This window comes from Nilaparvata lugens, chromosome 1, assembly GCF_014356525.2.
Source record: "Nilaparvata lugens isolate BPH chromosome 1, ASM1435652v1, whole genome shotgun sequence".
Taxonomy (NCBI): Eukaryota; Metazoa; Arthropoda; class Insecta; order Hemiptera; family Delphacidae; genus Nilaparvata; species Nilaparvata lugens.
In genome coordinates, this window is record NC_052504.1 from 77,974,964 (window position 1) to 77,988,638 (window position 13,675).

A 13,675-nucleotide genomic window follows, 5' to 3' on the forward strand; every position below is an offset into this window, starting at 1 on the left:
GTGGCTTTGAAGAGCAGACAACCTGACACAGAAGCTCAAACCACTCATGCAGGCAATGGTACATTTAACACCTGGAATGGAATATTCCTGCTCTAATATCCAAAGTACCATTCTAATAAGCCACTAATTCATTTTGAATCAGTGTGCACGTGAAAATAAAACAATCGTGTCGATTCGTGATGAGAGTTGGTAATTATCATTATGTTTGCAAGCAGACAGTGGAACAAGGTGTATTTCACGCACATGCAGACTCACTGCCTGCTAAATAGCACTTGACAAAATGCAAGAGAAACCAGGCGATGAACAGCAAACAGCGAATCTTATGCTAGTGCTGTACTTACAAGTTAGGCCCCAATTGCCACTGATGAAAATGCTGCTACTATCACCCTTCTCTTTTCCATACTCTCTCTTTGTCTCTTTCTCTCCCACTCGTCCTTCTAATTAGGTCTAACCCAGTTATCCTGGCAATTATAACAGTTATCCCTTTTCCCTTTCTATCCATTACTTATCTCATTCAATCTTGATATTCACTTTACGCTTTTACCTGACGATTTTATTTTCTTTCAATTTGTCTGCTGTAATCGGCCCAATTAAGCTACACCACATACTGTATGTCAACAGGACCTCATCTACTTTCTACAATGTTTCAATAATTGAAAACAGTCAGATGGTTGATGAGAACTGAAATCGTCAGCGAGCATTGATCATCATTAACATTGTTTAGAAGATCGGAACAGATACTATCTCCGTTTCTAGTTCAATAATATCCTTTTCTGAGTTCGAGAAGGAAAATTGACTGAGTGACAGTGGATAAAATACAAATTGTTAATCATTAAAAGTATGTGCTCAAGCTTCAGCATGAGCTTTTAGTCTGCTTTCATTATTTGAACGGAGCTGCTCTCAAGATCCAGCATTAACTTCACTTGAAATGAATTGTATAGTTTTTGAACGTTTCAAGTTGGACTCCCAAGTTATAGTTGAAGTATCCCTGCTTTCTGTTATTATTATGAAAATCTCCCCTCACCAATTTAATGTGCAAGCACTTTATCAATGTTTGAAAAGGAGGTCTATTAAAGCTTTTGCCAATTTTTTACTAGTTGCTGAATTTCTGTCCTAATGACTAAATATCGGGGACCGAGCTTCGCTGTAGAGTACAAAAGCATGAAAAATGTATTACGAAAGAAGAAATTATAATAATATTTATAAACTTAGTGTTATATCTAATTATAGTGAATTGAGATTAATTCCCAGAGGAATGCAAAAATTTCCCTCACAAAGGCCCGGTTGCACAAAAGCACAAAAAGATACTCACATAAAGGTCCACTGGAATTAATCAGGATTAAAAATAACCCGTTTTTTTTTCAACCGGCACTAAGTACCTGATTGAATAATTACAAAAGTGACAGACAGACAAAAGTTTCTTTATTTCAAAAAAAAAAATCATTTAACAAAATAAAACATGCTGTGCTCATTCATTGTAATACAAAAAAAAACGCAATAAACATTGTGTTACAACTTCATCCTAGAACCTAAATTACCGTATATAAGTAAAAATAAATTTTAAGTAAAGTGTCTAAAATAAAATGAAAGTATTGATTTAGATTTTAAATTTAAGTATATAAATCTTAATGTGGCTTAGTTTTCAAGGAAAATGATGAGAAACAAAATAATTATATTTAAGGAAATGAGCACAATGAATTATATGAAAATGGTATGCATGGGCTAGATGCCAGGCGCAGACCAGAGTTACTAAAACATGTTTTTATAGGGGGAGAATAATTATAGCAAGGTACCTAGAATAGAAGGTACTGGCCACGCGCATCTCGATCTTTTAATGATCAGTCAGATGATCGGTGTGACGTCATTGGTGCTCTAAAAATCTATTCTTCCTATCTTTTCAATGTTAAATTGAGCAGCTTGGTGAGTCTTTTTCTCAAAAAGTACATCACTTTCAAGTCCCATCGACATTCCCTACGATTTATACAATATTAATCTTATTTTTTTTTAGAAATTCAATACTTTTGGACGGCTGGATCTTTCAGAATGTTCGATTTTGTAAGAGCCTGCACATCGAATACCTGTTGCTCTCTTATTGAAAATTAACATGCTTTCCCTTGCTCTTTTGTTATTCAATTACTCAATGCTAATGAATTTGATAAATCGATCATTGAATAAGGAATTGAAAACGTGAAAACATTAATTATTATAGTATGATATTATATCTCTCACAGTCATTTATCTTGTCTGTGTACTGTATATTATGTACTGTATATTATGTACTGTATATTATATACTGTATATTATATTGTATGTAGAATCATTAGAACATCTTGCCTGATCTCTTAGGAGGATCTCTTTTTTCAGGAAAATTATGGCTTTCACATACTTGATCAGGAAATAGTTTTCTGGTTGAATATCTCTAATTGGAAACTACAACAAAATATAAGGGCGAATATATATTAAATCAGGTATACCGCGTGGGGAATTCTCAATAATTGAGAATTGTATTGAATACTTGCTCTGGTATTGTGAAACACATATTTCTCATTTATTATTTGTAAGAGGAATTGTCAATTATATATTACATGTTCTCTTATTGTAAATTTCTCATTCTTTATTTATTTGTGGAAGGGAAAATCAACTCTTCATGATCCAATAATTATGTATTTAATGGAAATGAATCATACATTGAAAAGTATACGTATGAATATGAAATCATACTATAAGTATCCTACACTATATTCCTTCTAATAAACTTGATAATTCTATAAGACAAGTGATCGGTTGAATGCCTGTTCGAAAGACTACGAAAGAATGACAATCTCTTCAACCAAATCGGAGGGCATTTCTATTCTAGAAATTAAACTCTCATACACTTAAAATAGGATAATGTGTGATGAATTCCAATTCTTTTCAATTTTCACGTTATTTTTCTATAACCGGAGAGATAATAGTTGGGCATATCTGAAGATATTTTTTTCAAATTGCAATTTATTCAGTTTATAATGCATTTATGATGTGAGTGTTATACTATCACCCCATACTGTCTTTTGTTCCATATTGGGGCTTTCTACCACATAGAGTGTGAGGGATGTATATGTGATAAAGATAATGATTCTAGATTGTGCGTTGGTCACTGAGTAGAAATAATTTTTAATCCAAAGTTCTTTATCGAAAATTCAATTGATATTTAATATTGTTGATCAATCCAATTTATTTTTTATAACAAACAAAATCATCAAATATCATAATATATTATCATGAGGAAGGAAAGTCGTACGCTTACCATCGTCATCCATTGATCATCACCATTCTCCTTCTGATGGAATGCCCTGCACCAACAACCTTTATTCTCTGCAACCGCTCTTGATTTCACGTTTATCAAATTAATATTAGCTTTTCCTTTATATGTCTTCTGCATTGAGATTAGTATTAGAATCAATTTTGAAAGGATAGATATTGGTTGAGTTTGCAGAGGAATATCACAATGAACAAAGGAAACAGCTCGAATGTGTACAACGTAATAGATAACGAGAAAGCTCAAGATAACTATTAAAGTATTCAAGCCAAGCCTAATTATTATGATGATAAAACAGTGATTGAAAAAATATAGGCCTATATTATCATTCAAAGTATTACTAGGAGAAATAGGCTATATTCAGTACCGTTTTTCAACTTTATAACTGTTGGGATATTAAAACTTTGAATAAAAACCTCCAGTAGAAAACCTTTGAAGCCATTCATGTTTTCAAATGCTGCCAAATTAAATCAATTCATTCCTTCTACGAGTATCCCTTCTCGCAGTATCAAAGGAGAGTTCTCAATCTCCAAACCGGTATGCTCTACATTATCGAGCATTCTGGAAGATCTAGGTGTTCAAGAGTGAAGAATTTCTAAAAAAAATGAAAATAAATATAGTATAAATCGTAGGAGATGTCGATAGGACTTGAAAGTTATGTGACTCGAGAAAAATAAATATTATTATTGTATATGACCGTAACACACAACTATCACCTGGTTAAAGGTGTAATAGAACATTAATATTTATCTACTAATTTCATAATTTTGTTTGTATTATAAATTTTTACTTAATTTATTATAAAAACCTTAATCTCATATCAGTGAATGAAGTTTGTAAATAGTAATTATAACACGCAATAAGCAACTAATTACTTATACCCCAACACATATAATTTATAGTGGGATGTATATTTATTCATTGAAATTATCATTTATTCATTGTTGAAACACCGCTGATTTATGTAGTTACATTACAATACTATATTATCAATATTCTAATGTTGCATTCATTCTTCATTGTAATTAATAAGTTTTCATAATATGTGAAATTTGTTGCATAATTGGCTGTTGTACTGTAATTTATTGTAGATTCTTGTATAAACCAGAATGTATTGTAACTTACTTGAATAAATAAAATTTGAATTTGAAAGTATGTGAGTATGTGTAAATCATTTTTTCCCTGAATTGAGAGTGCACTCCTAAAGGATTAAAGATGTAAAACTGGCAAGATGTTCCACTGATTCTATGTAATATACAGTAGGCTACACAGACAAGATATCAACGATTTTGAGAGAAATAATATTATACTCTAGTTAATGTTTTCACGTTTTTAATTCCTTATTCAATGATCGATTTATCAAATCCAGTAGCATTGAGTAATTGAATTACAAAAGAGCCAGCATGTTTTAGCATGTTAATTTTCAATAAGAGAGCAACAGGTATTTGATGTGCAGGCTCTTACAAAATCGATCATTCTGAAAGATCCAGCCGTCCAAATGTATTGAATTTCTAAAAAAAATTAGATAAATATTGCATAAATCGTAGGGAATGTTGATGGCACTTGAAAATTATGTACTCTTTGAGAAAAAGACTTACAAAGTTGCTCTATTTAACATTTAGCATGTCACACCGACCAGTTGGTTTGGATTTGTTACTGCGCTTCTTTTCGTGGCCATTGGAATATAGTATCAGAAAAATTTAGAATTTATGATATTTTATTTATAATCTTTTCCTCCCTTTCGTTACTAAATAAGCTAACTTTAATAAAAAAATGAAAGTTCAACAGCTGAGTAATTATTTTGGCACAGTCCCACACACATGAACTCGCTCACTCACTTCCGAAACATACAGACGACGAAATAGTAATAATTTATTATCAGCTGTTTTTCCAAGGATGAATAATATTTATCCTTTTAATATCCTTCAGCGAGTTTTCCCAGGGATGATACCTAGTGCAATCGAATTTTTTTATTATAAACCTACTATGTTCTAAATTTCGTGAGAATCGTTAGAGCCGTTCTCGAGATCCGGTGAAATACAAACATATAAACAGAAATTGCTTGTTTAATAGAATAGGATAGAGAGAAAACCTTTTCATGTTCAATGCTCACATACTCAATATAATGTTGAAGTCAGTTCGCAGTATTCAATAGTTCACAGTTGCTTTTTTCCATACTGACATGAAGTTCTTAGATTGAGTCTCGCACAATAAAATATTAATGTTTTTAATCGAACAGTTGGTTGATTTTACACTGAGAATGATTCGGATCATCGTGCAATAGTAGTTGATGTTTGAGAGAAACAAGAATCATGAATGGGTCAATGGGTCTTCGTCCCATTGGACACGGAATATAGCAGAACTCACTTGATTATAATCATCAGTAACTCTGCAACAACCTACAACTACAACCTACTTCTCTTAGCTGCCTACTAATAATAACAACAACGCCAAGTTGTATATGGCTGATATGCTGAAACAAACTTCTACAACTTGTAACAAATCCTCCCTCCTTCCCGCTACCAACAAACAGTAAAGTGGGATCTCCCATTAATCCGACACCGTTGTAGTCCTACTGCGGCCGCTACAAGTTGAAAGCATGCCAGCTCGTTAAAAAATTTGTTTTGCTTGATATACAGCTTCAGTAGCTACTACTTTGAAGAAGCATTCTTATTAATCCAGGAAGGGAATTCGAGGAATCCATGGTATTAGGAAATGGCAATCAAGATGTTAATCTATTCGAATTTGAACCTTATCATACTCACCTTATTGCACGTATACTGATTCTGTTATTTAATAGATTTATGACGTAAAAAACTAATTTTAGTAACAATAGAGTTACAAAATCATAATATGATGATAATAATAATATCGAGTGACCTGGCTGGCTCAGGTCTGGTGTCAGAGTTTTCAGGTCGCAACTTAAGTTATCAATTTAAGGGCCTCTAACATGACCTAACGACTGCTTTTTACAACCGGGATCGACTGCTTTATGTATCCATCCTAAGCACGGGAGTGGCCCGAGAAAAATATCTTGTCCGGGTCCGGGCTGGGATTCGAACCTGGGTCTCTGGATTATAAAGCCAGCATCTAATCCACTCGACTACGGCCACTCCTAAATAAAATGTGAGGATGAAGCATTTCTCAATTCGAAGACTCATAAAATATGTTAACGTAAATCTAAAAAATACCAAATAGCTATTGAATTGCAGCATTGAGCTCTTCAATTGCAATAATTAATATGAACAAACTTGTTTCTAGAGGAATATCTTCCAATGAACAAATTTGCGACTTGAGCAAGCAGAATAGTGTGATGAAGAATTTTGATTATTTATAAGGTTAAGACAATAACTAGCAATGTACAGGAAAAGAGTAGATACTGCTGTACAGTAAGAGTTCAATCATCCATGTTTTACTCATTGTAAACAATGCCATGCCAGAGTATCGAGATCTCAAAAATACTTCACTCAAAAATGAAGTAAACCCAATAGAGGTTGTTGTAGTTGTACTATTTTCAACACCCCTTTTCAAAGGAAGAAGACTATTCACTGGAATCATGATTTTTGAAATGAAGCTACAATTAATTGACAAAAACTATAAAAGTGATGTAAACAAGCGACTTACATAACGCTACTCTCCAAAAAATCATATTAATGGATTCATATTCCAAGGTCACACTATGTCGAATAATCTTGGGATAGTCCTACCTACCATTTCATAAACTTCAATAAACTGTAGTGTTTTCCAGGTGATCATTCATCAAAGTCAACAAAGCACATTTATTGGTGGATGTCATTTCCAAGTCGTATGAACTCCATTCTGTTTAACAATATAATTGCAATTAGTTATTTTTCAATTTTGCAATATATTTTTAAATGAAGTAGGTTACATGGATAGGGTTCAGTAGTTGCTATACTTGACGATATCAAAAGTGAGATGATTTTGAATCTGAAAGACAGACGAAGTTCTAGATATCAATAAAACCTGAGTATGGCCTGAATAATTGATAATCATTAATTATTTAATCAATCTGGATATTGGAAGAATTTTAGGAATCGCAGTTGACTGCTGAAATATTATAATGATAATGAATTCGAATACCCACCAAAATTATTTATTATCACAATCTAGATGTCTAAATTTCAGAATAAATCAAGAGCACGTGACGTTTGATCATTACATACTGATATGTATGTAACCATGCACAGGCAAACAACTTATGTGGGCCTTATCCGGAAAAATGATTTTCCTACCAAGTTCGCAAGATTCTGTCTTCCTCAACTAATCCTCTGTAACAAATTACAATAATTATTTTTGTAGTTCTTTGAAATAGTAGGAGAGCTCATTGAAGCTCAAAAAAGTACTGAACTTTTTGGATTCCAAGCGTTATTCCAAAACCCTTTAAAAATAATAAAATAATTGTGAGGAATATCCTGACATGGAAATGTCAGCTCATTCCTCACAAACGCCATAGCTGAAAATGTGTGTAGCAACGCCAGGAGGGGCGATTGGCGTGTTCTTCCGACCCCCCCCCCCCCCGTTCACCACCGCCAACTGGGCAATTTTATTAAAAAGCTTTACTTTTAAAATTAATTAGGTTTGTTAATCTAAAAGCCTAGGTCATGATACTCATTTCTGCACCCTTTACATTTTTTTCAAACACCACTTGGAAAACTGGAGGGGCGATCGCCCCCCCCCCCGAACGGGTAAGAGGCCTATTTTTCGAAACATCTCACAGTTCCACTTCACAAAATGTCTTTGTTAAACCTTCTTTGTTCTAGAATCTTAGTTCTGAGACGTGAATCATAACAATTCTGAAGTGACCATAAGGTGCCCGACTTATTCATACATTCTATGAACACTTTGTAAATGGGCACCTCTTATTCAGCTATTCCTGTTAAGGCTGTTCGTTACACTTTTTTTATTTAAATTGGATAATCTTTTTCAATAAAATTGTTAAGATCATTATAAGAGTGAGCAAAAGTGGCAACTGAAATTTTCAAGTGGTCTAATAAGCGAGTTATGGGTTGTTGAAGACCTTAATTCCGTTTTCTTTCTAGATCATAAACGGTTACAAATTTTCCATTGGAGTTTTTTTTTAATAAATTCAGTATATCATTGGCTTTGTTCTAATATGCGTTTTTTCGCGATTTATGCCAAAATAAACAAATTATCGAATTTACAAAAAATTATACTTTTTTTTTATTAACGATATGGGGAATAAAATGTTTTAGTTTGGAAAGATACATTTTTTGAATTTTTAAGTGAAGTTCTGTTAATATAGTCGAAACCGTTTATGATCTGGAAAGGAAACGGAGTTAGCACTTCAACGACCCATAACTCGCTTATTAGACCACTTAAAAATTTCAATTGCCACTTTTTCTTACTCTCATAATGATCTTAACAATTATATTGAAAAAGATTATTCAACTTAAATAAAAGAAAAAAGTGTACCGAACAGCCGTAAATAATTTGTTTCTCCACGTATACAGAATGGGTGAAAAGTACGAGAACGGCTCAATATCTTCTACATAAAGGTAATTTGACGGTAGGTGTAAATTTAATGGGAATCCTATTCAAATTGAAAATACTAAATAGTCAATATAGTCAATATAGACAATATAATCTATATAGTCAATATAGACATAAAAAAGAGGGTGTGCTTGCAATTTATATTGTAGTTCTGATTTTTCAATATATTATTTGGATACATGAGAGTCCAGAACCAAATTCTTCATGCAAAATTTCCTTGTGCTATATACAGAGTGGCCCAAGAATCTCGTATTTTCGGTTAATTTTCCAGTCTTCAGCTATATCCGCCAAATCCAGTGATCGGACAGAAAAATTTGCTCTCACCTTTTTTAGGATTATAGAATTCTGAATGGAATGAGATCATTCGGAACTCTCTATCTCCAATGAGTACTGAGTTATGATTTTTCAAAAATGAGTGACATTTTGAGAAAAAATTTTTTGATGATATTTAGTATTTGATCAACAATATATCACGATTGTTACAATCTAGATGTAAAATTCAAAATCCCTCTTGGCGTAGTTTTGTGCTCTACAATCTGAGACTAGGTAGAGCGCTCTATCACATATAGATTTCCAGGTACACCTGACAACAATGCTCCTTGTATTGTGAAATACATCTAATTTTTAGCTACAACCATCATCACCATCTATATTGTCCTCACAGTGATATTTTGCACAATGATATAAGTTCATGAGATTATGTTCTATGAGAATCACCCGTTAGATGCAATTCATTTCAGTATTTCCTAGTGGAGAGGCGCTCTTAAGGACACATCAAGGATCAAAATTTGCATGTTGCAAAATTTCATTTGCATGTTATTGATTAATATAATGTGAATATTTACAAAACGGTTTGAGATATCGATATCGATGTGCTGTTTTCGCCATTGATTTTGTCTTGAGATTCCGTATTGAAATCATATATCGCATGACCATCTTCCTATTTAAAAAAATAAAGTTGCATTCAAAATAACGGAACTATATGACGGACCAAATTTTTAAAGTCATAGTAAAGTAGTATTTTCAGTTTGAGTGAGATCCCCAATCACACCCACCGTCAAATTACCTTTGTGTATGAGAATTTAAGACGTTCTTTGACTTTTCACCCACCCTGTATAGTGAAGTTTTATGCGCCTGCTAATCCTTTTGGAAGGGTGACCACTTGTAGAGACGTCTCCTCTTATAAATGTCATTTATGAGTCTAAAAATCGTTTTCCGGTGCTTTGAAATCTAATCTACCGAAAGATGTAGGTCCTCTCATTTCTCACTATCAGTCCCATTACGCACAATTACAAGCCCTGGTATGTGGTTATTTATGAGAGAGAAATTTTTAGAGAGTGTTTTGTTAATATTATCTTCTCTTGAGATTGACTGAGCCATAAAAACCGGCAATATCCTGGAACTAGATTAGAGCGGGTTCGTCCACCCCACACAGGCCAGGCATCGGGGCGTTTTTTTGTTTTATTCATTCATATAAAAGAACATTATCATTATGTTGAATCATTATAATTTCTGTAAAAAGTTCTATGTTTCGATGATAAGATGATGATTATTTGTTATTGTACTATTCTTTGGATAAATAAAATATTTTACATTTCATTTCATTTATTTAGCCCCAGGGGCTTACTCTAGTCAACCGCACAAAAATAGTCTGATAGAAATTGGAACAGATGATTGCAACGTGCTAAATGAGAGTTGAACAACGTTGTCCACAGATGATTGTTTACTAGAATTAATTGATTTTTTTGTAATATACCTGACCCAATATATCTGCTCCAATTTTCATCGAACTACTATTTTAGTGCAATTGACTATAGTGGTATTATGTATGTATGGATAATCGGCACAATTTACATCAACCGAGAATGGTCCTGTGAACATTGTATATAAAAGTTAATATTATGCAGCCACAGTAATATAATAGTCAAGGTGAAGTGAAGAATAAATGCAACTTCCTACTGGCATAAATATTATTAGTTATCACTATCTGGAAATTTGTCTAGAACAAGCATAAATGAAAGGGAGGTTCTTTTCTGTTTATGGAGCAACTTACATTGTGAAGTAAAACTGAAGTCTACTGTACAAGTTTCAAGTCATCTGAGAGCTATCTAGCGGCCAACCCTCGAAGGCTCTCATCACATAGTTGGGCGCCAATGTCGAAGATAGCGCAGTAGTATTTTCCACATACAGTAGTCACTGTATTCCAACAGTGACTTTACAAGGTCTCTGTATTCCATCTCTTCTAAGTTTGTCTCCTCCAAACTTCTATTCATAGAGAGGGAGAAGATTTCTTCTTTCATAATGTGTTCAAATGAGATTGAGGTATTCAAAAAATGAAATACATACTGGTCACATATCACAATTCCCAAAAAAAGATTAGAATAGTTTTTCCGGATAAAGAATCATGAAAAATCTATGAACTGGGTGAAATTATGCGAAAAACATCCAACTTTGGATAAGCAAAAAACTATTGACGAATAAATCGTAATAATTGTCTGAGAAAAATGTCATGTTTATTCCAGAATTTTATTTTAAATCCTGATGAAGTCACAACAAACCACAAAGTTACAAAAGTCGCATCTCAAGAAAATTGTGAAAATCATCAGAATCGTTTTTTATGATATATTATAATTTTGAGATAGTTTTGATGATGGATCATAAGTAGCTTATAATTATTTTGTTTATTATAATCAGGTTGTATGTTCTAATATTGTCGAAGGTGTTTACGAATAACTTATTCTACAGTGAGAATCTGTATTATAAATTATAGCTGCGTTGTAGAATTTGTTTGATTATAAATCAGTACGGTATTAGGAAAATAATATGAGAATAAAATAGAATTAGGATGAATACTAGGATAGAATGAGTATTTTTCTAATACTTACTCATCAAGTATTAGTAACGTTGACTCAAAAGGTATTTGTCAATCAGGGTGGGTGATCAAAGGTAATCAAGTTCGTCTGCAGGGTGGGATGAGTTGAGCAGTACAGTATTAAAATGGCTTGCATTATAATAAATTTATCTCTATCATCTGGTGTTTTTCCTGATTAGCTCAAATTTACAAATGTCACATTGGTACTAAAGAGTGGAGATAATAGAAATATGGCTAATTTCAGACCTATTAATATACCTCCTATTGTGTCAAAAATTTTCAAAAAAGCAGTGTTTGAAAATAATAAGTTATTCTGCAATGAACAATATGGTTTTAGAAGAGGTGGGTCGACAAAGAATGCCATATTTGAGTGTATTGAGGAGGTTCTAAGGGGCTTGATGGCTCTCAATGTGCATTCGGAATGTTCTGTGATTTGTCAAGAGCCTTCGACTGCGTGAATTATCAAATTATATATTATATCTAGCGATTGAGGTGTCCTATTACAAGTGTAAGCCAGAAATGGTATTGAATGGTGAAAAGGGAAGACTTCTTTGGGATTGTTGTATGACAACTGACAGAGCAGAGGAGGCTAACAGGCCAGACATCGTCTTGTTTGACAGAAAGAATAAAGAGGCTTACATAATTGAGGGGGTTTGTGATTTGATTCTTTTGTTTTCTCCGATTAACCTCGAAACAAGTAGTTTTAAAGAAAAATGAGCCAAATAATTAATGTAGCCAATCTCATTGCAAATCCATTGATGTATATTGTTATGTATTTACGATTCAATTTGACGCTGTGGAAGGGGAAGCAGTCGACGCGGAACGGCGCGGCTGACTCTCTTAGCCATAGTAAACAGCAAACTGGAAATCAATTATCTCTGTAACCATTAATCGGAAAAAAATCTATCATATGCCATTCGATTCGTTAAATCAAGGACTACATTGTTAGTCGAATTCATTTCCTCAATAAATCAAACAGTTTCCTTGATAAAATAATATATACGTAAAAATTTAGGGGTTTTTCGATTTGATTTTTGTTTTCTCCGATTAACTTCGAAGCAAATAATCTAAAGAAAATTAGACAAATAATTAATGTAGTCACATTCATTGCGAATCCATTGATGTATATTGTTATTCACTTGCGATTCGATTTGACGCTGTGGAAGGGGAAACAGTCGACGCGGTATGGCGTGGCTGACTCTCTTCACCATAGTAAACAGTGAAATACAGTAGTAGGCCTACTGCTTTCTAAGTTGCATCTTATTCACACACTATGGCGCTCGAAACAATCAATTTTGTCTATTGTTTTGACATGCGATGAAACTAATTTTTCACATTTTAATTCTCTAAATTCTCTAAAATCATTTCGTTGTTATAGATGTGCTAAATCATGCATTCTATGACAGACAAAGATATTGTTTGCAACCGATAAAATATTCATACTATTACATAATATAATACATATTTAAAATATGTGTGTATGATCATAATTCTATGCTAAAATTTATCATAAGTTATGTCAAAAACTGAGATAAATCATAGATTACAATAGTGTTAACAGTGGCAATTTCTTGAAAAATCATAGTGTGCAGTGTTTGCTGTTTTCTACAGTTAATATTCTTCAAGCCAGGTTGATAATATACCTTCAGTTGAGCCAAATATATATGACGGCTGAGGCATAAAAAATTATACATTGGGCTTGTTGAGTCGAAACTTTCTATGATTCTCTCTGTAAAGTAGCTAGCTTATCTTCCGTTCTTACTAGTTGAATCTAGATTATTTAGACAGTCCAATATGAAAATTCAGTAGATTCTAAAGATGAAAGCCATGCAAAGGAAGAGTAAGCATGCATAAAAGGTAGGAAAATCATGATAGTGTTTCACATTTACCACAAAGTACCCTACCGTATAAGATTAATTGAAAGACGATTCATCATCTTCTATTATTTTTGTTAACATATCGATTTTTCACCT